This window comes from Macrotis lagotis, chromosome X (genome assembly GCF_037893015.1).
Source record: "Macrotis lagotis isolate mMagLag1 chromosome X, bilby.v1.9.chrom.fasta, whole genome shotgun sequence".
Classification (NCBI taxonomy): Eukaryota; Metazoa; Chordata; class Mammalia; order Peramelemorphia; family Peramelidae; genus Macrotis; species Macrotis lagotis.
In genome coordinates, this window is record NC_133666.1 from 60,824,606 (window position 1) to 60,844,859 (window position 20,254).

The 20,254-nt window shown below is 35.1% G+C and overlaps 1 protein-coding gene across 1 annotated transcript in view; it reads left to right on the plus strand.

Moving 5' to 3' along the window:
- The window catches only part of LOC141502154 (protocadherin-11 X-linked-like), a 550,716-nt gene that overhangs the window by 26,562 nt on the left and 503,900 nt on the right, over nucleotides 1-20,254 (plus strand). The window contains exon 2 of the mRNA XM_074206744.1: nucleotides 8,447-8,576. The gene's annotated coding sequence lies outside the window, so the exon portion shown is untranslated. The remainder of the gene's footprint in view (nucleotides 1-8,446; nucleotides 8,577-20,254) is intronic.

A 20,254-nucleotide genomic window follows, 5' to 3' on the forward strand; every position in this document is an offset into this window, starting at 1 on the left:
AAAATGACAGATTAACCCTTGCACTCCATAAAGCAAAGAAATTAAATAGAAAGCAAAAGAGGAATGAAAAAAAAGAAACTTTAGCTAAAGTAAAGCTTCACTGAATAAAAACAGTTCCTAGGACATTTTCCCTAAATAATTCAGTATACTTTATGTGAATAATTTAAGGAAGGAAAAGTAAAAGACAAGAAAAAACGGAAAGGAGACAGTCATACTTCAAATGAGAAGAAAAGGATTGTTTTTTTTTTAAACAGGATGGATTGTAATTCTTTGCCCATTCATTTTGAGTATTCCAAGTGTTTATTCATTATTTGAAAATTTAGAAGAAACCTTGATGCCTCTCTCTTGCTAAAAGTAAAACTGTGTAGAAAGGGAAAGGAAATAAGAGATATAGGAAAATTAGTTTTTTATTTCTCAGACACCAACGGGTTAGGGCTTCACTAAGAACCTACCTCTACTTTGAGAGAGGGAATGGAAATACTTTGCTTCTTCTATAGCCATGAAAATCCTCTTGAATAGTTTATGCTGCCTACTAAAAATTTGACAGTACTGTTATTTAAAGAAAATTACAACCACTAGAAATCAACTGATAAAAGAATATTCTGAAGATTTCATCTCAGTCGAAAGTGAAGATTCCCTTTTAAAATCAGAGAAATTGTATTTATTTTATTTTGCATGTTTCTGGGAAAATATCTAAATCAGCCCAAAGGAAATTCTGCTGAGAGGAATCAAGAGGTCAAATTTGGTCTTTGGAGCATGACCTCTATTGCAATTAATTTCTAGGGTTTTGTTTGGTAAAGGTATTATTCTTTCCTTCCAAAAAAAAGAATATCTTAACTTAAATGGAATGGGTGAAATGATTCAGAGACTCACATTAATTATCTAGGATCTAAATGTATTCAATATTTGGGCTCTCTTTGAGTCATTATTTGCTTAAATTTTCAGTCCTGAAATAGAAAACCATGGTTATAAGGGAAGACATGGTATGTCTTGTTTTGTCTAAAGAGGCAGGGATAATACATGAAGATGTTTTGAAATACAAGTAACAATTATACTACTAAATTATACTACTATTAAAGCTAGAAATTTACATCTTAACTTGGATTTAAAATTGATTGATTTAATACAATTCAAATATATGCTCTTATTTGAAAGTTGCTAACCACCTCCAGTCTAGTACTTTGAAATTGCCATTACTTGATGAGAATTATAATGAGATTATCTCCTGGTTCTAGAGCAGTGGACAATTTGGTCCTGCAATTTGTGGTAAATGATGATATTCTCTGTTCTGGCCAACTATGAGCATTGTTTAATATGTGTATTGGTAGATTTTGCTTCACATTCTCACTTAAAGATGGAGTGTTTTTGATTTAGTCACTTGGTCTCAAGGTTCATGTGTTTTCAAATGGAACCTCAATTTATCCATGAATTTTTCATGGTTTTATTTTAAAATTTCGTTGCTAGTATATCTCACGCAATGATTAAGCACATCTGGAACCTACTTCAACAGAAAGCATATGCTTCAGAATCTTAAAAACATTTAATTCACCAAGAAATTTACAATACAAAAAGGAAAACAAAGAAATGCTTCTTTAGCATAGCTCATTCAGTAGAGACTTGTGCATATCCTTTATCTGTCATTTGCTCTCTTACCATGGAATGTTTTATAAAATTTGTGCTTCCAGCTCAATGTTCTGACTGCTTTTAGGTGTTTGCTCTAATTCTTGCTTTCAGAAAAATAAGCTATGAATCAGAACTTAAATCTCTATGCTTTGATCATAGTAGGTGTTCAATCAGAGAGCTATAATGGAATGCTGAAATTGGCAACAGAAAGTTCAAGATTCAAATTCTGATTACAATCCAGTGTATCATATAACTACTTGGAGCCTCAGTTTCCCTATCTATAAAACAGGGATAATAACAAGTTTGTTGGGAGGTCTAGCTGAGCTAATGGATGTAAAGGACTGGACAAACCTTCAAGTTCTTTATAAATGTCACCTTTTGTAATATATAGAAGTAGTAATACATTACTAGTCTATTTTTAATGGATTCTGGATAACTTAAAAGTATCTGTTTTGTGATACACTCAGGTCCATTCACATGCTAGTAGATAATATTACTCATGTGTCCAAAAGTAGTGGTGAAAGAAATTTAATTGTTTTGTCATTTCCTTTTCTAGTTCATTTTACAGATGAGAAAACTGGGTTAAATGCTCAGGGTCACACAGCTAGTAAGTGTCTGAGGCAGGATTTGAACTCAGATCTTCCTGTCTCCAGGACCCAGTACTCTATAAACTGCACCACCTAGCAGTCCTCAAATAGGGATGGTGCAACAGAATGCTATATATAGAGGGTTATAGATGGAATAGAGATGTTCAGATTTAAGCTCATCATAGAAACAGCAAATATTAGAGCTTGGAAAAAACCTCAGAGACCAGCTAGTCTAATCTCTTTGTGTTAGAAATGAGGAAACGAAAGCCTAGAGAGGTAAGATTCCAGCTAATATGGCTCTGTCTACATCATCTACTGGATTCACTGGATACCTTTTCCTGATGTTGATAGGGGATACAACTGAGGGGGGAAATGTATTCAGACTTGGGCAACCCGATCTCTACACTGCCATATGTATTGGCTTCTTTCTGATCAAGATTGGTAGCCTAATTTGAAATATGTTTAGTAGCCATTTAGTGTGACATTGTGCACATGGTTGTTATTTTTTGGGATTACAGGACAGATAGCTAGGGAAATATACATAAAATATGTTTTCTATGTTTCCAAATTCTGTTTAAGCTAAGGTACCATTTCTTCATATACATTTTGAGCTTTCTGTTGTAGACCAAGCGAAAACTAAATTCAGTGATGAGGATATTATTACTTGTCATTTCCAGGATGACTGAGATAGAAATAAGTCTTTACCTTGAGATAGATTATGTGCAGTAAATACAATTGCCTGTTTTATGAAAGGAAGACTAAACAAGTGAGGGGGCCAAAGACATAAGTAAGAGACAAAGGAAGGCACTATAAAGATGAAATGATGAGGGTTTAATAAACATAATAATTAATAGACACAGACCCCCCCTCAAACATATCAATTGAAAACTCAATTACTTATTCTTGTACATGATAACTTTAGAATAGAATGTCCATAAACTTTTACTCCACTCTTGGACAAATTTCCATGGAATTTTAGAAGCAAGGAAAGTAAAATTTTCTATTTTTCTGCAAAGAAATCTTCAGGTTACCCCAGTCCTTAAAAACAATATTTTAGGAGTTCAGTAAAATCATTAGGAACAAAATGTACAGAGACAGTCAAATACCTTATGGGGGAGCTTTATAAAAAGAAGATGTTTTTAGTTCATAGAAATTTCTCAGTGAAACTCTATTGATATGAATAGTATATCCAGAGAATTTATAGCTCAGGCATGCAGGACCTAACTTACATAGATTAAATTCTATTTTCACTCAGTCTACAATGTGAATAAGCTACATGCTGTAGTATGTACTATTCAAACATTGACATGGTTGTCAAAGGAATCTCTTAGGTGAATGATTTGGTTTAATCAAATTTCCAGAACATGATAGTAGAGGTGAATATTTTCAGGGAAATGGGTTGAAGTGACATGGTATTACTATATAAAAATATGTTTTAATACATAGCAGTTTCCTGTAAATATATTTATTAAGGGGTCACAATTCAACTTGCACTCTTCAAATCTCAGATGATAAGGAAGTACCATCTATTGCTATTATGAAACCTTTAGAAAGAAATTGAATTAAGGTTTACAAATAGCCATTGAATAGTTCATTTTATTAAAAGTCAGTTATTTTTAAAGAAAATTCATTGTATGCATGTAGGGCCTCCATTACATTAGTGTGTTAAAGTGCTTAGTATGAATTAGGCTATTGACCATAGTGTTGATATTGTCTGTTTTTATCCTAAGTTCTTTCATTTTAGTACTTTGATAATAACTTACTAATGGTGTAGACTGTTGTATCAAAATTAGTTCTATGCATTGCATATGGTAAGTGCTTAAAATGAACCACTAGAAAATCAAATATCAAAACAGAGCTTATGGTTTCATATTAACCTATGACCTTAGATGGGCAACTGTGATGATCTATCATGTCTACACATGAGTTATTTGATAAGTCTCTTTCTTGATTAGTAACAGTCATTTCAATATTTTTCTTTCTTTAAAACCAAAGGGGGTTGATTGTATATCCAATCAAAAGTTATACAAAATCAATAAGATTATTTGATGAAGCACTTAACCCCATTGCCTTGCAAAAAAATAAGATTATTTGATGAGGGAGAATAAAAGAATTGGATAATAATGAATGAGCTTGGTGGATTCTTGCACATCCTCCCTAAGGCAGACATTCCAACTACCTTTATGTTTCTCATACTTTTTAGTTAATTATTATTCCTAATAATACTGACATTCTTCTTTTCTATACTTAGAAGTCATTATGAGCAGTGATGATGGCATTTAATAATGGTCTAAATTACTACCCCTTAAGAATGTGGGATTTTGTTTTTCTCCTTTTTCCACATTACCTTCCTTATCAAAAGAATTCCATTTAGCAAAATTGTAATGAAGACTATTGGGACAAAAGGCCAGATCATTGCAAGTATAGAGTCAGTCAATCAGTAACATGTATTAAATAAGTATTTTCTATGTAAGTGTAATACCTAGGCACTATACAGAAGTGCTGGGGGTAGAAAGAAAGGCAAAATATTGTTCCTGTTCTCAAGGAGATCACATTTAAATAGAGGAGATGGCCTATTAATATCTAGGGAATACAAGATATAGACAATGTAAAGGAGAAATATTCTCTGAAGAAAGGCATTGGGAGAGGGTTTGGTTGGGATGACTTGGAAAGGCCTCCTGCAAATTGGGGGACTCAGCCGAATCTTGAAGGAACTCAGAGAAACTAAGCAACAGACGTAAGGGGCCAGGACATTTCAGTCATGGAGGAGTGAGGGCAGGGCATTGAGTTGCTAGAGCTTATAATAGTATGTGGGGTAAACTGTAGTCAATGTTTTGCAGAATTTGTTATCTTCCATTCAGAATGAAGATTTTTCGTCTCTTGTCATTTGAGCTATAGAGATATTTATATCCTCTTCAAAGGTGTTCTTGTCTGGCTAACATATATCGAGGTCATTACTGCCAGACCGAACACTTGGCAGATAGTTGTATTAAGAACAACACTCTTCTGGGTGTTTGGTATTCTTTCCAATATCCAGCTACCCGCTATAAATGTACGGAGACTTTCAAGTGATTTCGTTTCACTTTAAACTTAGAGAAATGAACTAGTTAGTCATCAAACTAGCAGAAGATGGGGAGGGGAACCAGGAAACCAAAGCATTACATATTATTGGCTACCTTTGCTCTATTTAAGGGGTAGGAGACCTTTTTCTGCCAAGGGCCCTTTGGATATTTATAATATCATGCAAGGGTTATACAAAATTATCAACTTAAAAATTAGCCTGCTATGTTTGGCCAAACATTTACTTTATTCACTCTTTAAAAGCTCCTAGATTTATTGAATTTTGAGTCCCACCTATGATTACCATGGAAACACCAGACCAAATGATTTTACAGGCTGGCCCACTCTTTTGTGACTTTCTCATGGAGGAAGCTGTTCTTGTAGACCAAGTGAAATATGTTATATTCCAAACTAGATCTGATAGAGGTCAATGGCTCCTATGCAGAGAAGGATTTAGAAGTCAGTCCTGATAGCAGTAACAACTTTGGATGGATGCATATTGAAAAATTCATTCAAAGGTACCTTGCTGCATAAGTTTTTAGTATCAGGATTTGAAAAAGGTCCAACTTATTTCTTCTCAACCTTTTGTCTTCATTGAAACTTGTCTTAATAGTAATAGCAGGGGGCAGGTAGGTGGCGCAGTGGATAGAGCACTGACCCTGGAGTCAGGAGGACCTGAGTTCAAAACCACCCTCAGACACTTAATACTTACCTAGCTGTGTGACCTTGGCCAAGTCACTTAACCCCAATGCCTTGCAAGAACAACAACAACAAAAAATACGAATATCAATAGTATGTTCTATCAATGACATAGGAAGTGAATTCTCTGATCATCATGCTTGGGTTGTTTAGTACAACAATTGGTTGGCATGCTTGGGTAGGTGGCTGTGGTGGGGTTTGGGCTGCAACTCTAGAGGAAAACTGTTGATGAATCAGGAAATAGTGTTATGGTTCACTAAAAAAATCTTTCATATTTTGTGTAGTCCCAGGACAGGGGACAATGTCTAAGCAGACACATAGTAAAGACAAAGAGTGCCTCTAATGGGAAAGGACACAACTTTGATACATCAATCACTTGGGAAAATGTTTCAATGCAAAAATTGTAAAATAGCAGAAAACAGAATCCCCTTTCCTTCTTGATGAAACCAGTGTATACTGAGGCTTGTTAGAGTTTCCCACAAACCTAGATGCAGTTAAGCACCAGCCATGTCCTCTGACTGCATCTGTCCTCACTTTGAAGGTTGAGTTAGAAATGAGCACTCTTGGAGTGGAATAAGCCCTCATTAAATTTCTATCAAATTTGAATTAATTTGGCAGGAATGGATTTGATAAAAAAAAATCAGAGGCATTTATATCAGGTGTCCTCCAGGCCTCAGTTGTATGCTTTGTGCCCCCTCCTCGGTCCCTTGACTCTACTCACAGACCCATCCTGCCCAGCAGATGACTTTGTTCTCTATGTGAGCACTTGGAGAGAGAGAGCATGTCAAACAGCATCTCACTTCCCTCCTCTTCACATCAAAATCACCTTACATCTATCCCTTTTCCCCGTTCCTTCTTATTTGTCCCTGAGAAATGGCCCTCTTTTCCAAAACACTAAGCACCCCATTCATGTTCTTAATCCTGTTCCTTAGCACATTATTTGTCCTATCCATGATCTCCTCTCTCTCCACCTCTCTCTCCCTCTCTATCACTCTATCACCATGTTTCTCTCTCCCCTTTGCCTTCTGTCTCTCTTTCCACCTTCCATCTCTCTCCCCTTCTCTTCTCTGAATCGACCTCTCCCCTTTGCCCCCTTTTGTCTCTGTCCCCTTTCCTCCTCCTCTCCTCTCTCTCCTACAACTGCTTTACCCTCCTGCCTATAAAATTTCCGAATACTACTTTTTAATTTTGTATTTGATTCTTTTTACTCATTCAAGTTACTTCCTTCTCTCAAAAGTTCCTTATAGTTGTGCTGTCCTATGACTGTCACCTCTTCTAGATTTCTCAAAAGAATGTGTTCTCACCCCCTTGCCTTATTGCTCATTCATTATTTAGCTCTCACAATCTGCTTAGACCTGACCTTTCCCACCTTAACTCTTGTCCATATGAACTCCATGTTCCACCCCAACTGTACTGTTTCCTTTTTCCTTGGCACCCCTATATTTTGCATCCTATATGCTTTTGCTAATGTCATTCCATTCATTTGAAAGTTTGTCTATTTGTCAAAATCTTATCCACACACACACACACACACACACACACACACACACACACACACTATTAAATTCAACAACTTGTAAGAAGAGAGAGGTTTAATAGGGTTTTTTTCAGCATCACAAAGAAGATTCTTATGTCAAGAAAAGAGATTTTCTAGATATTCACCAGTGCCCTCCCCAATGTCATCTGCAGTGGAGGTGGGACTAAAAAATTCAATTAGATCTTGCTCTCCTTTCAATGTGAGAAATAGTTCATTTATTTATCATGATTCTATATCGCATTAATTCAACATTATACAGACCCCACATTAAAATGTAAATATGCAAGCTGCTTTAATTCTAGTCCCAAAGTATATATTTTAAGAATACAGCTCTATATTTAATAGTATAAATAAGCCTTTAAGGGTTGATAAAGTTTAAAGACATTTTTCATTGACAGAGTATATGGGTAACTCTCAAACAACTTCCACCTCCACTGTGATTCCATTTCTTTGTGATATTTTGTGTGTCTGTGTTATTGACCATTTCTTATAATGTTTGCTTCATAGATTCCATTGGAATCATCTGTTTGGCTAGAGCTAGAATCTTGTGAAAAGTATTAGCCCTTTCTTGTTTTATTGCCATAATAGCCAGTTGGAAGATTGTGCCATATTATGATTGAGTTGTTTTTTGTTTTTTGTTTTTTTTTTTTTTAATAATGAGTTGTTCACTTAGTGAGTTAAGATTTGATTCCTTAGGATTTGACTCAAAATCTTTGGCCTACCTCAGGAATGTCTTTCCCGTAAGAAAAGGTTCCAGAGTCATGGCCATTTCACTCTACCTGTTCTCAAACCAGGTAGTTCCATAAAGACATTGAGAAGTATGCTTAGCCTAGCACCTTTAGCTATGTTCTAAGGAAAACTGAGGTGGTTCTGTGATTACTCCCAATTTATATTGTACCTTCGATCTATACTGTTTCATTTTTACTAATTTTGTTTTTAGGGATCCCCAAACACAAGTCATCAAGGATGAGAGCAGATGTACAGTAACATATGAAGAAAACTAAAGAACCATCTTACGGCATTGCCATATTTGGCGGTACTCAGAATCAACCAATGCCGCTCTCTTAGCAGTAAGTTGCATTTTTGTATCCACCTCATCATTTTTTCTAGGTAACGTATTAGTGTACAATTTTAACCTGTGACTCTCAATGAGCATTTAATGTTTTCTTTAGAATGGTTCACCTCAGTTTTATGTGGAATCTTCCTTTAAATTGTTTATAGCAGATGAATAAAAAAAGAACTATGTCATAGCATTTGGGGGAAATGCAGATGATTTAAAGCAAAAATGGAGAGTTCCTGTGATAAGCTGTTTGATGCTTATCAGGCCTTTAGATATCATAGAACATCACTCCCAGTGCTTTGTCACCATAATAAATGATGGCAGACTACTGGAGACAAAGGTGTTTTATCTCTTTCCTTTATTGTTTCTACTCATTTTCACTCACTCTCTGCTGCAGAAGGCAGAGAGGTATAAGGAGAAAACACAAGGGGCCTAAATTTCATTCATTTAAAGGTGAGTTTTCTATAAGGTAAATACCTTGTAAACAGTTCTGTAGTGATCCACTGTCTATGTCCACTTCAAGTGACTCCCTTTCCTTGCTTCCTTTTCTTTTCCTGTTGAATAAGGAGCAAAGGGCCATTGAGTCCAAAGTAGAGTATTCCAATGTCATCTCAATGTGATTTCTGCTGTCACTTTAGGTTTGCAATTTCAACCTTGGAGGTGTTTCCCCCCTCCCCCTCCTAGATTCCTTTTCTGCAATTAGGGTGACTAAAAGGTCCTTCATTCAAGTGATTCAACTATAAGGTAAGTGTATTATCTTGAATCTTGATTCAAATGCGTTAACTATCCACTCACTTGTAAGTTGTTGTTGAATATATTTGTCTGAAAAATATTATCAACTTCTCAAATCTGGAATTGCTGCTCTACGACTGGAGGCATTCTTCCTCTAGAGGGCAATAAGGACCACAAAGAAGAATTGGGGTGACAATCTCTAGAAGGGAGATCATGGCAGGTGTGAAGGGAAAATTTCACTCTTCCAAGTCGAGCAGCTTGTCCCCAGGCTAGAGGGAGGGGAAGAGATGATAAATGAACTGCACTGAAGGACAACACAGTCAAATACAGTAGTGAAAATGAAGGTACCAGGAAATAAACTCAGTTCATATAATAAAGATAACTGCCAAAGAGAAAAAAAGAAGAGAGCATTAAAACATCATGGCCAACCATGCACACCAACTAGATGCCTGAAAGGAGATAGTTCTGGATTTAAAGTGAATTATAAGTGGTTTCCACATTTTTCAACTGAAATACTACCACATTCTATGAAGATCATTGAACACAGGACAAATGTGTTTAAAAATATACTAACTGGTAAAATAATGAGTACAAATTTTCAAATATTTACTGTTTTGAGAGCGAGAGAGAGAGAGAGAGAGGAGAGAAAAGGGAGAGAGGGAAAGAGAGAGAGAGAGAGAGAGAGAGAGAGAGAGAGAGAGAAGAGAAAATCTGCCCTACTTGTATTATTTTTGTTTAATGGCTAATATTAGAGGAGGAATATTTCCTACCTCTTTACCACAATATTCCTCTGGATTACTAATCCTTTATCTTTCAATCTTATCCAAGTTATTATTTTTAGCATGCCATTTCCCATTGACCATGGAGCCTCTTTCCTAAGGACTGTCTTCGCTCACTGAAACAGGATGCCTGGAAGAGGAAGTGAACCTCATCCTTTGCTGATATGACTAATTTAAAATGATTAATTCTTCTTCTTTCTTTGTCACAGGCACTAATCTTTTATCATTGTTTTGCTTATAACATTATTTTTTCTGTGTTTAGTTTAGTGATAAGTAGTGATTGCTTAAAATGTTGTCTCGTCTTATATGTCTTGCCTTGATGTCAATGATTGCATGTTTAAGATGAATCTAACAATTGTAGCTAAAAACGTGCTGTTCTCTATTTTCAGACATGAATAAAATAGAAAGATAGGCCCCTTAATTAGGAAAATGCCATATTTCATGTATGACTAGTTTCATGATAGTTGAATAAAAATCCTATTAGAATATCCATAATAGAAATTTAAAATTATATACATGTAGCTGGCTATTTTTAAAGATAATGGATAAGATAACTCAAATAAAGATAAAGCTCAAATCTCTAGAAGGGAGATGTAATCACAAAATAAGTTAACTCTCAAGTATTATATCCCTTCTCTATTAATACCAGGACATTTAATTTAAATATTGCTAGATTTTTAAGAACGAACTAACTAGATATTTGCCTAGAAACACAAGTACAATAGAATCAACATATCTTAAATAAAACTTAATTTTAGGTATTTAAATATAGTAAACTTGATCTACAAAGTATATTTCAATTAAATACAGCTCCTGAATTTTGATCAAGGATATTTTAACAAAATCTATAAAACCAATAGTATCTAATTGGGAAGAATCATTTTTATGATACCACATAAGAAGCCCAGTATGGTTTGTTGATCAAAATGCAATGATATATATATGAAAGTGTTTTAGAAACGCTAAAAGATAATTCCATAGTAGTGAATAGATTGTTGGTGTGCTTGCCTCTCCTTATTCCTCTTGTTTTTTTTATGACTGTTTTCTACAGAGCAAGAAAGGTAAATTGGACTGGGACAATTCCATTTTTGTCCATTATCTCAGGTTTTCTATTTAAGGAAAGGATAAAAAGTATAGCAAAGAAATTACGATGTTAAATTTATGGAACTGATTTTACTTGATTAGAGTACAAGACCTTTGTGGATTGGAGAACAAGACATGAGAAATATGTCAGAAAGAGGCAGGCTGAGATAGCCTCTGAGGAATTTTAGCTTACTAAGCCATACGAAATCCTGTACAATTTCTTGTGGCAGGAATCATAGGAGTATTGAATCAATACATTTCCAGCTAGGAGAGACCTCAGAAATCTTCTAGTCCAATATTTATATTTGCAAATGATGAAACAGGTGAAGTGACTAGTCCAAGGCATCATGGTCATGATGTGTCATAAGCAGGTCCTTTTGATTCCCAAACAAGTGTTCCTTCCAATGCATCATGGAAGAAAGTTTTAAGAAATAATAAAGACCTCCCCACATTCTCAAAGAGAAATAATAGTGATCCTCCACTGGACATATAACATTTTTACCAATGTTTTGTTGAAAAGATTTTTTTTCCTCTAAGGCAGAAGCAGTCGTTATGTCAAATCTGACTCACTTTAACAGTTCTTGTTGAAAGGTAGCAGCTGTAATTAGTGTAAAATTTTCAAGGTGCAATGTTGTAATTGTCAGCTATACGGGATTTTAATTATCCCTTTTTTCTTTTAAAAATGATCACTTCTGCATTCAGAAGTTAATTTTATGTCATTTTCATTACAGAAACGAGATGACATATTACACATATTCTAGACTAGATTATTTCAAAAACCACTTGAGTTTATGAGACATATTTATTTTATTTTATTCTCTTGAACACAGTGGTAGGTCATAAGAATTGAAGGAATTTTTATCTTTTTCTAATTAAAATTACATCTTCCAATCCCCCTCTCCCCTCCAATGTACCTTTTCTAGTATCTAATTGCTTTGAAACTGTGGTATACCAAGTCAATGTAGCTAAACATTGACTGGCTGGGATCTCACAGGTCCAAACAAAGGGGAGCACTTGACTCCTCTTTATCTTTTGAGTAGTACCATATAGAAGAATGTATCATAAAAACACCATTTAGAAATAGAAGTAGAAAGGAAAAATAAATAGATATCATGCCATAGATTCAACCAATCAGATCAGCTTTATGGGATTTGATTATTGTTTTATTAAAAGGAAGTTTAAGACAGGACAAACTACAAAATGAAGAATGAATCCTCAATGATGTGATCCCTAAGAACTCAGTTCGTGGGTTTGAAGTTTTTTTGAATTTTTAGAATCTCCAGTTTTAAAAATCCCATCGTGGTAGAGACATGTATTTGTCAAGGAATTGGAAAGTATAGAATACAGAGTAAGTTCACAAAATAACCAAATTAAATTGGTTGGAGTTTTTCTTGGACAAATCTTGCCCTTAGCAAGATTTTTATTAAAAGGAATAAATTAATATTTTGACAATTTTAGGTCTGTCCTCTTTCAGTTTGCCTTCTTATAATAAAGATTGTGAAGGAAGTCACTAATCATACAGCTATAATCTGCTTCCTTGTCAAAAACTGTAACAAGAGTAGAAACAGGATAACAGGCTTAGTTTTGTGTCAAACAGCCTCCAAAAACTTGCAATAAAAACCTAAATTCAAATCCCTCCTCCAAATTTCTGACTTTTCTTTCTTAGAATTCTATATTAAATTGCCTGACTCCCCCCCCCACCAAAAAATCTTATCTAATTTGATATTCAGGTAAAGGTATAAAAATTCTTCCTCAGTATTCTGTTTTGATAGATTGGTTACCTAGTATGTTCAGTTGAAATTACTTTCTCCTGCATTGCCCTGAAGAAAGTTAAGGGATGACTTATTATTATTATTATTATTATTATTATTATTATTTTTATTATTATTTTGAAAAACATGTAAGATTCTTACGATATCAGATGGAGACTGCATTTCAAAAAGAAAATGAAGTTGACAGACTTCTTAGAGTTCTAAGCAGCAGATTGAAAATTGAAATCTAATTAAACAAAAATATAAAGCCCAGTCTTGAAAATAAAAGCCATGTCTTATCCCTTCATGGGAAAATATACTACAAATTAACGGAATATTTATTAATGATAGTCTTTCATAGAGTAGAAAAGAATAATGAGTTAGAACTGGATGGAATCACCCAATCCAAGTCCCTAATTTTACAGATGAGGAAACTGACACTTGGAAGAAAAAGTATTTCCTTCTTAGGGGGAGTTATATCTTGTCTAAACTGTCATTCCCAGGTCAATATTCTTTCTATTATACTGTACTTTTGATCATATTTAGTTTGGTTACTTATGTATATGGTATATATGCATGCATAGATACATGTAAAGATATATATATCCTCACATATATATTTGTGCCTCTTTGAAGAAGAGAGGTTGAGGACATAAATGTTAAAGAAGTAGGTTGAATTAATTTTGACTCATGCATCCCATGGCAGCCCAGTCATTATAGGCTGTCTATTCTTTACCTACAGGCATAAATGATACCTTGCAACTTAACAAATTGATAGTCCATGGGCATTAAAAAAATAAAGCATTTCTATTTCTCTCAAAGTGACTTTACTATTTTTATAAGCTCAAGCCCATTCATAACCATGATAAAAATAGATTTTAAGATCCTTGAAATGTATTAAGGAAAATAATCAATATACCTATGATGTGAAAAAAGCAGCATAAAGGACATTTTGGAAGTATTGACTAAAACTGGAGCCTAATTTGCTAAAGACCCTAACAGGAATCTTTTCCTTCTTGCTTTAATTCTCACTGGTTTCTCTAAGAGGCATACTTATTCCCTCCAGTGTTGTCTAAATGAAAAATGAATATTGACTGATTTATTACAAATGATAGCATCTGTTTTATCTTAATAAATGAAGTAAAATTCCAAATCACTGATTTGAGTAAATCCCTTGGTGACAGTTGGGGTCAGAAGAGCTTCTATTAAAGCTAATGTATTTTGCATTAGCCCAGTGAATTCTCATAATCCCGTCTCCTATCAACAGAACAACTATATAGATTTCAGCTCATTTCCATTAAAGTATTTTTAAATCTACTGAAGATAGAAGCAAAATATTTATTTCACAAATCAACTTTTTGATTTTGCTGACTTTTATAAAATTTGATGTTAAATTCAATCAAAAGTACCCGGATGAAGTAGTTTTTTCCTCCAATATTTTTATGAATTCAAAGCACAAAGCCTCAATTGCTTCAGTTGTGTTGTAGGCCATAACTAAAGCCTATAGAAAAAATATTCAGGTGATAAGAGGAATGGTTCCTCCATCCCTGTTCTCTTCCTCTCCCCTCCCCCTGGGAAAGAACTACATTGTCAATTGTCCCATCTCTGATACTACAACCTGATCCCTGAAGTGAAGCAATTTTGTTGTTAGTGGTTTCTGGTCTTCATTTTCTGGGTTTGCCAGGTTATAGAGAGAATTAATGCCTCATGTGATTAGTTTCCTACAGTAAATGCTAGTCATAACCTGTGGAAAATATTTTTTTGATGGCACATTCCATTTTCTTCCATAAGGACCCTTTTCTTTACTTATGAATCTAGCCTTTCTCCAAATTTCATATAATAACAAATTCAGAGGGGAAACAAGCTCTCAGTTTGTTATGTGAAGGGCATTAATAATGGAAAGTTGAAGCTCCTGGTGTGAGTTTACAAAATGTGACAATTAGGCATTTGACCACCTTTGTTCAATTTTAATACATTCATTTATGTTACTTCAGGTGGAAATGACCTAATGCTAGTAGTAATTTCTGTGACATAATGCTCATGAACATCTGGAGGTCCTCACACATACTTTGGACACTTAATAACTAACAAAAAGACTGGTTTCTTCTAATTTGAGATTTTTGTCTTGGAGTAACTCCAAACCATAATTTTAATTTCCTTTGGAATCCCCTTCCTTTTAAAAACTGAAGGCAATCTGAAATTTGGATAGAGTTTATTAGAAAAAAAATGCTCAACTTTTCACAAAATAGGACTTAAAATTGTTTGCTTCAAGTGCAAAACATTTTGAAAACTGATGAAAAGTAGAAAAGTTGCAGTCAACACTCAAGAAAAATAAAACGAGGTGGGAAGACTTTTCTTTTCATCCCTTCCATCTTCATTCTCACTTTGATTCCTTTCTTGAAACAAGTATCCTGGAATCATTTGTCATAATCCTTTTGCTGTTTTATAAGGAAGATACAGAAAAAGAATGGGTCATTTATGTACAAGATGATGGGACCCTCCAATTATAATTGCTCTCTTAAGTCCAACACTTGCTCTTGGAAGGGATGATTAATTCCAGAAATTTTGGTCAGGCAACTAGAAAGACACAAATCCCTTTCCCACCTTCCATTCTATTTAATTAAATAATGTACCATTAAACAAATTGCATAGGAAGTTGGGGAGAAAAATGATAAAACAGTGGACAAGGTTAGAAAATTTGCTGAGTCCATCTTATCCTTGTATTTGAGAATTTAAGAAAAACAAGGTGAAATGATTGAAAGAATGTAGGATTTGTAGTCAGATGTGGTTTATATCCTGACTCTGCTATTTAAGACCCAAATGACCTTGGACAAGTCACTTAAACTCCATGAATCTCAATTTTCCTTTCTATGCAATCACCGCTTTCTGCTCTAGATCCATGATCCTTGGAATGTTTGGGCAATCCTTCATTCAGAATGTAAGAGTGTTCTAATTGGGAGTCACTTTAAGACCATGGTAGGGCTGAGATGACAACTGTTTAAAGAGTTCTATTTGACCTCAGACACTTAATAATTACCTAGCTGGGTGAACTTGTTCAAGTCACTAAACCCCATTGCCTTGCCAAAACAAAAAAGAAAAAAAGAAAAGAAAAGAAATTTGGGGCAGGCAGCTAAAAATACTTCTAAGATTGAGGGGTTGATTTAGCCTGAACTGGGAAGTGGTGGGAATAGGGAGGAGAGACAACACCTCACATTAGGTGTCATTCTTTATTCATAATTTTCTCTCCAGGGAGTAGATATTACAACATGCAGAGAGTGTTGTTTAAGAAAGACTGTGGTTTTCTACCAGTAGTAATAATGAGTAATACTTAAGGGTGAATGATGGCAATTGCTTGAATTTCTAATTTTTCAAATTTTGTTTGGTATTTATAATATATCATACATAGATTCCTTAGAGGCACATTGAATAGGAAAAATATATAGATTATATATGTGCGTGTGAATGATAAATTAAGTCTCAATGAGTTATTTTTATCCTCATTTTAATAAAGTCACTAATTCACAAGAAAGACTCAAGTTAGTATCTCTATTATCTAATCCCAGTGCTCAACAGCATATACATAGTGCTAAAAATACTAGGCTATAGACAATAGTTGGGTGTTGCTTACTAGGGTACTGCAGTCTCCTCTCCAATATAATTGTGCAATTCACGCCACCAATAATTTGGTCGGCATGGTCGTCTTCAAAATTGAAGGACTACCACTAAGACTACTACTACTACTACTACTACTATTATTATTATTATTAATATTACTATTATTATTTTTAGGATCACTATTTTACATGGTTACCATTTCACAAGGAATATTTAACATTCATAGCCATGGCTCAACAATGACAAGAGAAATATGGGAATAAGTCCCTTTGTTAAAAAACTGAGTTTATAAATTGTGGCATTGTAGGGCTAGAAGGGTTACCTAGTTGAACTCTCATGTCTAACAATAACTTAAACCATCTTATTTTCTAAGTAGAAAACTCTCTTGTGGCTTGTTGTAAGCAAGAAACTTGCCTGTTATGAAATTTTCAACTATTTTGGTCCCATATGTATGCATATACATAATTAAAAAAATAAGATCTACCTATTTTCAGTGGTGTAAATCATTAGGATAATTCATTATCTGCCCAAAATAGACCTTAACATCCTTGTGAAGATATTTATAGCTTATCATAATAAATCTTGTCTTTATAACCCTTGCAAAGACATTGCTGATGTTATCGATCGCCAATACATGGACACTTCCTTAATTAGATGCTTACATGCATTAATACTCTTCCATTATGGCTTTTTTCAATGGCCACCCTGTTAGCAGATCTTTTTGACTACTAAGGTACCTGACAGCTGCATTGACTCCTATTAATTATAAGTCACAATCTGGTAGAATGTAATGGGGTTCAATGAAAATGTTGCATTTTTCCCCTATAGCATCAGGACAGCCTACAGCATTGATAGATGCCTATCAATCAATTAATCAGCAAACATTTTTAATTGCCCAGTATATGCCAGTCACTGTCCTAGGTGCTAGAGATTCAAAGCTGCTGCAAGTTCCTCCTCTTAAGGACCTTCCATTCTATCAGGGGATACATGCACAAATATAAGATTAAAGAAAAGATGGACAAAATCATTTCAAGTTTGTGTAGGGGTTTGATACACTAATAGTGAGGTGGTCAGGAAAGGCTTTGGAGTTAGAATCGGAGAACACTGGAGTTCTTAGGCTGAGTTTTGAAGCAAATGAGTGATTCTAAGTATTGGAGATAAGGTCGTCCATTCCAGACATACAGACAAGTCATGCAAAGTCAAGGATGTGGGAAACAAAGTGGTATGTGGAATGAACAAGAAAGCCAGGCTGGTTGACCTACCTGGGTAAGGAAGGAAAGAAATATAAAACATCCCTGGAGAGGTAGGCTAGGGTCAGGTTACAAAAGGGCTTTAAAAGCCACACAGGGACCTCTATAAATCTGATTCTAAAGGCAACAGGGAGTCATTGGATTTTGAGTAGAAGAACATGGTAAATTATTTTGCAATGGGAGAGATCAGAGAGAAAAGGAGGAAGTCCCTCTTCCCCCTCCTCTATGTTGGGTGAATCTCCCTTATGGAGGAGCAGGGACAGGAGAGGCAAGCATGTTGGAGTTATGAAGGGAATGCCCACATTGGTATAATCCTGATGCAGCCCTGTATTTGAGAGAGAAAAGGACATTGAGAAAATGCAATTTGAGATGATCTTCGAAAGGAGGGCTGATGAGAATAAGTGTGACAATATTTGCAAGTTTTGAGGAGTTGTAAGCAAATAACTCCCATACAAAAATTATCAAGATTCATGGGTTTCTTCTTTTCTTGGTGGTCATCAAGGATGCAACCTTTTAGGTTTGCTTGTAGCCATATTTGACTCAAGTGTCTCATGGTTGCAGTCAAAAATATTCAGCGGTTAGAAAAATACATTAGAAGATAGACATTGCTTTTCCCCTCCCCGACTTCTTTCTTTCCACCTTCTTCCCCCTCTCTTCCTTCATCTCCATTTCTTCCACCTCCCACTTTCTCTCTGCTTCTCCTTTGCTTTCCCTCCTTTTTCTCTCTCCCTCTATCTCCCTCTCTCTTTTCTCTTCCTCTCTGCCTTCTTCCCCTTTTCTCTCTCTCTCTTTCATTGAAAGACATTTATTTCTCTTACTTGACTTCTTTTTCTCCCTCCCTACCTCTGTCTATCTCTATCTTTCCCTTTCCTCCCTCTCTCTTCCTTCTCCATTTCTCTCCCCTTCCTTCACTGTCTATTTATCATTTACTTTCTCTTCTTTTTCTCTTCTTTGTCTTTACCTCCCCCTTCCTCACTATCTCCCTTCTTTCTAAACCCCAACTTCCTTTTTCTTTTCCTCTTTATTTTCCCTTTTCTCTATCCCTCTTCCCCCAATTCTCTTTAAAAAATTCTTAAGTAAATTTCCCACCTTCACATTACTGATGTTTTAGGAGGAACATATTTAAAGCTATTTAAACTCCATTATTATACTAGTTTCATAATACTACATTTAGCAATAGGAAGGAAATTCTGGTGATCAAGGCATAGTTCCATTAATAAAATAAATTTATAACATAAACGTCCCAAATTAATATGAGTATAGAGACCTGACTGTAAACACATGATGATCCCTTTTAAGGGTCTCTATTGACTCACATGTAGCCTATTGAATTAAATGTGATCTAAATCAGGATGCCATTTTAGTCATTTACCTCCCTGAAGGCTGAACTAATTGAGGACTTTAAGATATTTTAAATATCTGATTTTTCCCCACTTTTGTGACCTTGGGCAAGTACTTTTACCTCTTTGGGTCTTAATTTCCTCATCTATAAAATGAAAGCATTAGCTTAGATGGCCTCTGAGGTCTCTTCCTGTTTTAGAGCCATGATTTCTGAGAATTAGTCCCTTCAAGCTCATGTTGAACCACAAATTTAAAACTAGATTTCGTGTGTTCTGCCTCCATATTTTACTGATGAGGAAATTGAGGTCCAGAGAGATTATAGAATATATCAAGGTTGACACAGGTAGTAAATGGCATTGCTAACATTCAAACTCAGGCATCTAACTCTAAAGTTTTATTGTCCCCATACTTGCCTAGAGTTGTCTTTCTTCCTCATCTAAATGACCAAAAACAGTCCACTGTAGTTTAATGTAAATGACAAAGCTCATATGCAAAAACTGGTCCATTTGTAAACAAACCTTTAAATAAGACACCATCACATGTATAGATCATCTCAATTTAAGATATTAAAAATGTAGATAGTCTTAAAGACCTTTTTTAAAAATTAAAACATAGTGAACACAATGATAGTTACTTTTTAATTGAATGAAAAATGAGCTTTGAGTTAATTTAGTAAAATTTTTAGTCAAATAAACCGCCCCAATCCAAAATAATTTCAGTGCACTAAAAGCAACTTTTAAATGACCTTAATGTTTTTAAAGCCCTAGGTCCAGCTCGTTCCTGATAAGGGTGAGTATTTTATGTGTGTCTAAAAATGAGTCTAATATTTCATGCGACATGCGTACACCGGTAGTATAGATCTCACCGGTTGTCTCCTCTATCCTCCCCAATGGCAGGCCCCTACTCTCGTACAATGACCTAAGGTGCAAGGGAGTTGGGTGTCTCCGCCGATGGGAACGTCACTTCAAGGTTTTTCACCAGGCCACTGGTCAAGGTTCCTTCAGGTAAACCTTCTTGTTTGGTGGGTTACTGTTCTTTTGCTGTGCACCGGACAGAGATGCAACATGAGCCAGCGGGACAGCGAGCACGCAAGTTTAAGGAAGCAAATTCATCACAGCAATGGCTATTACAGCCCTC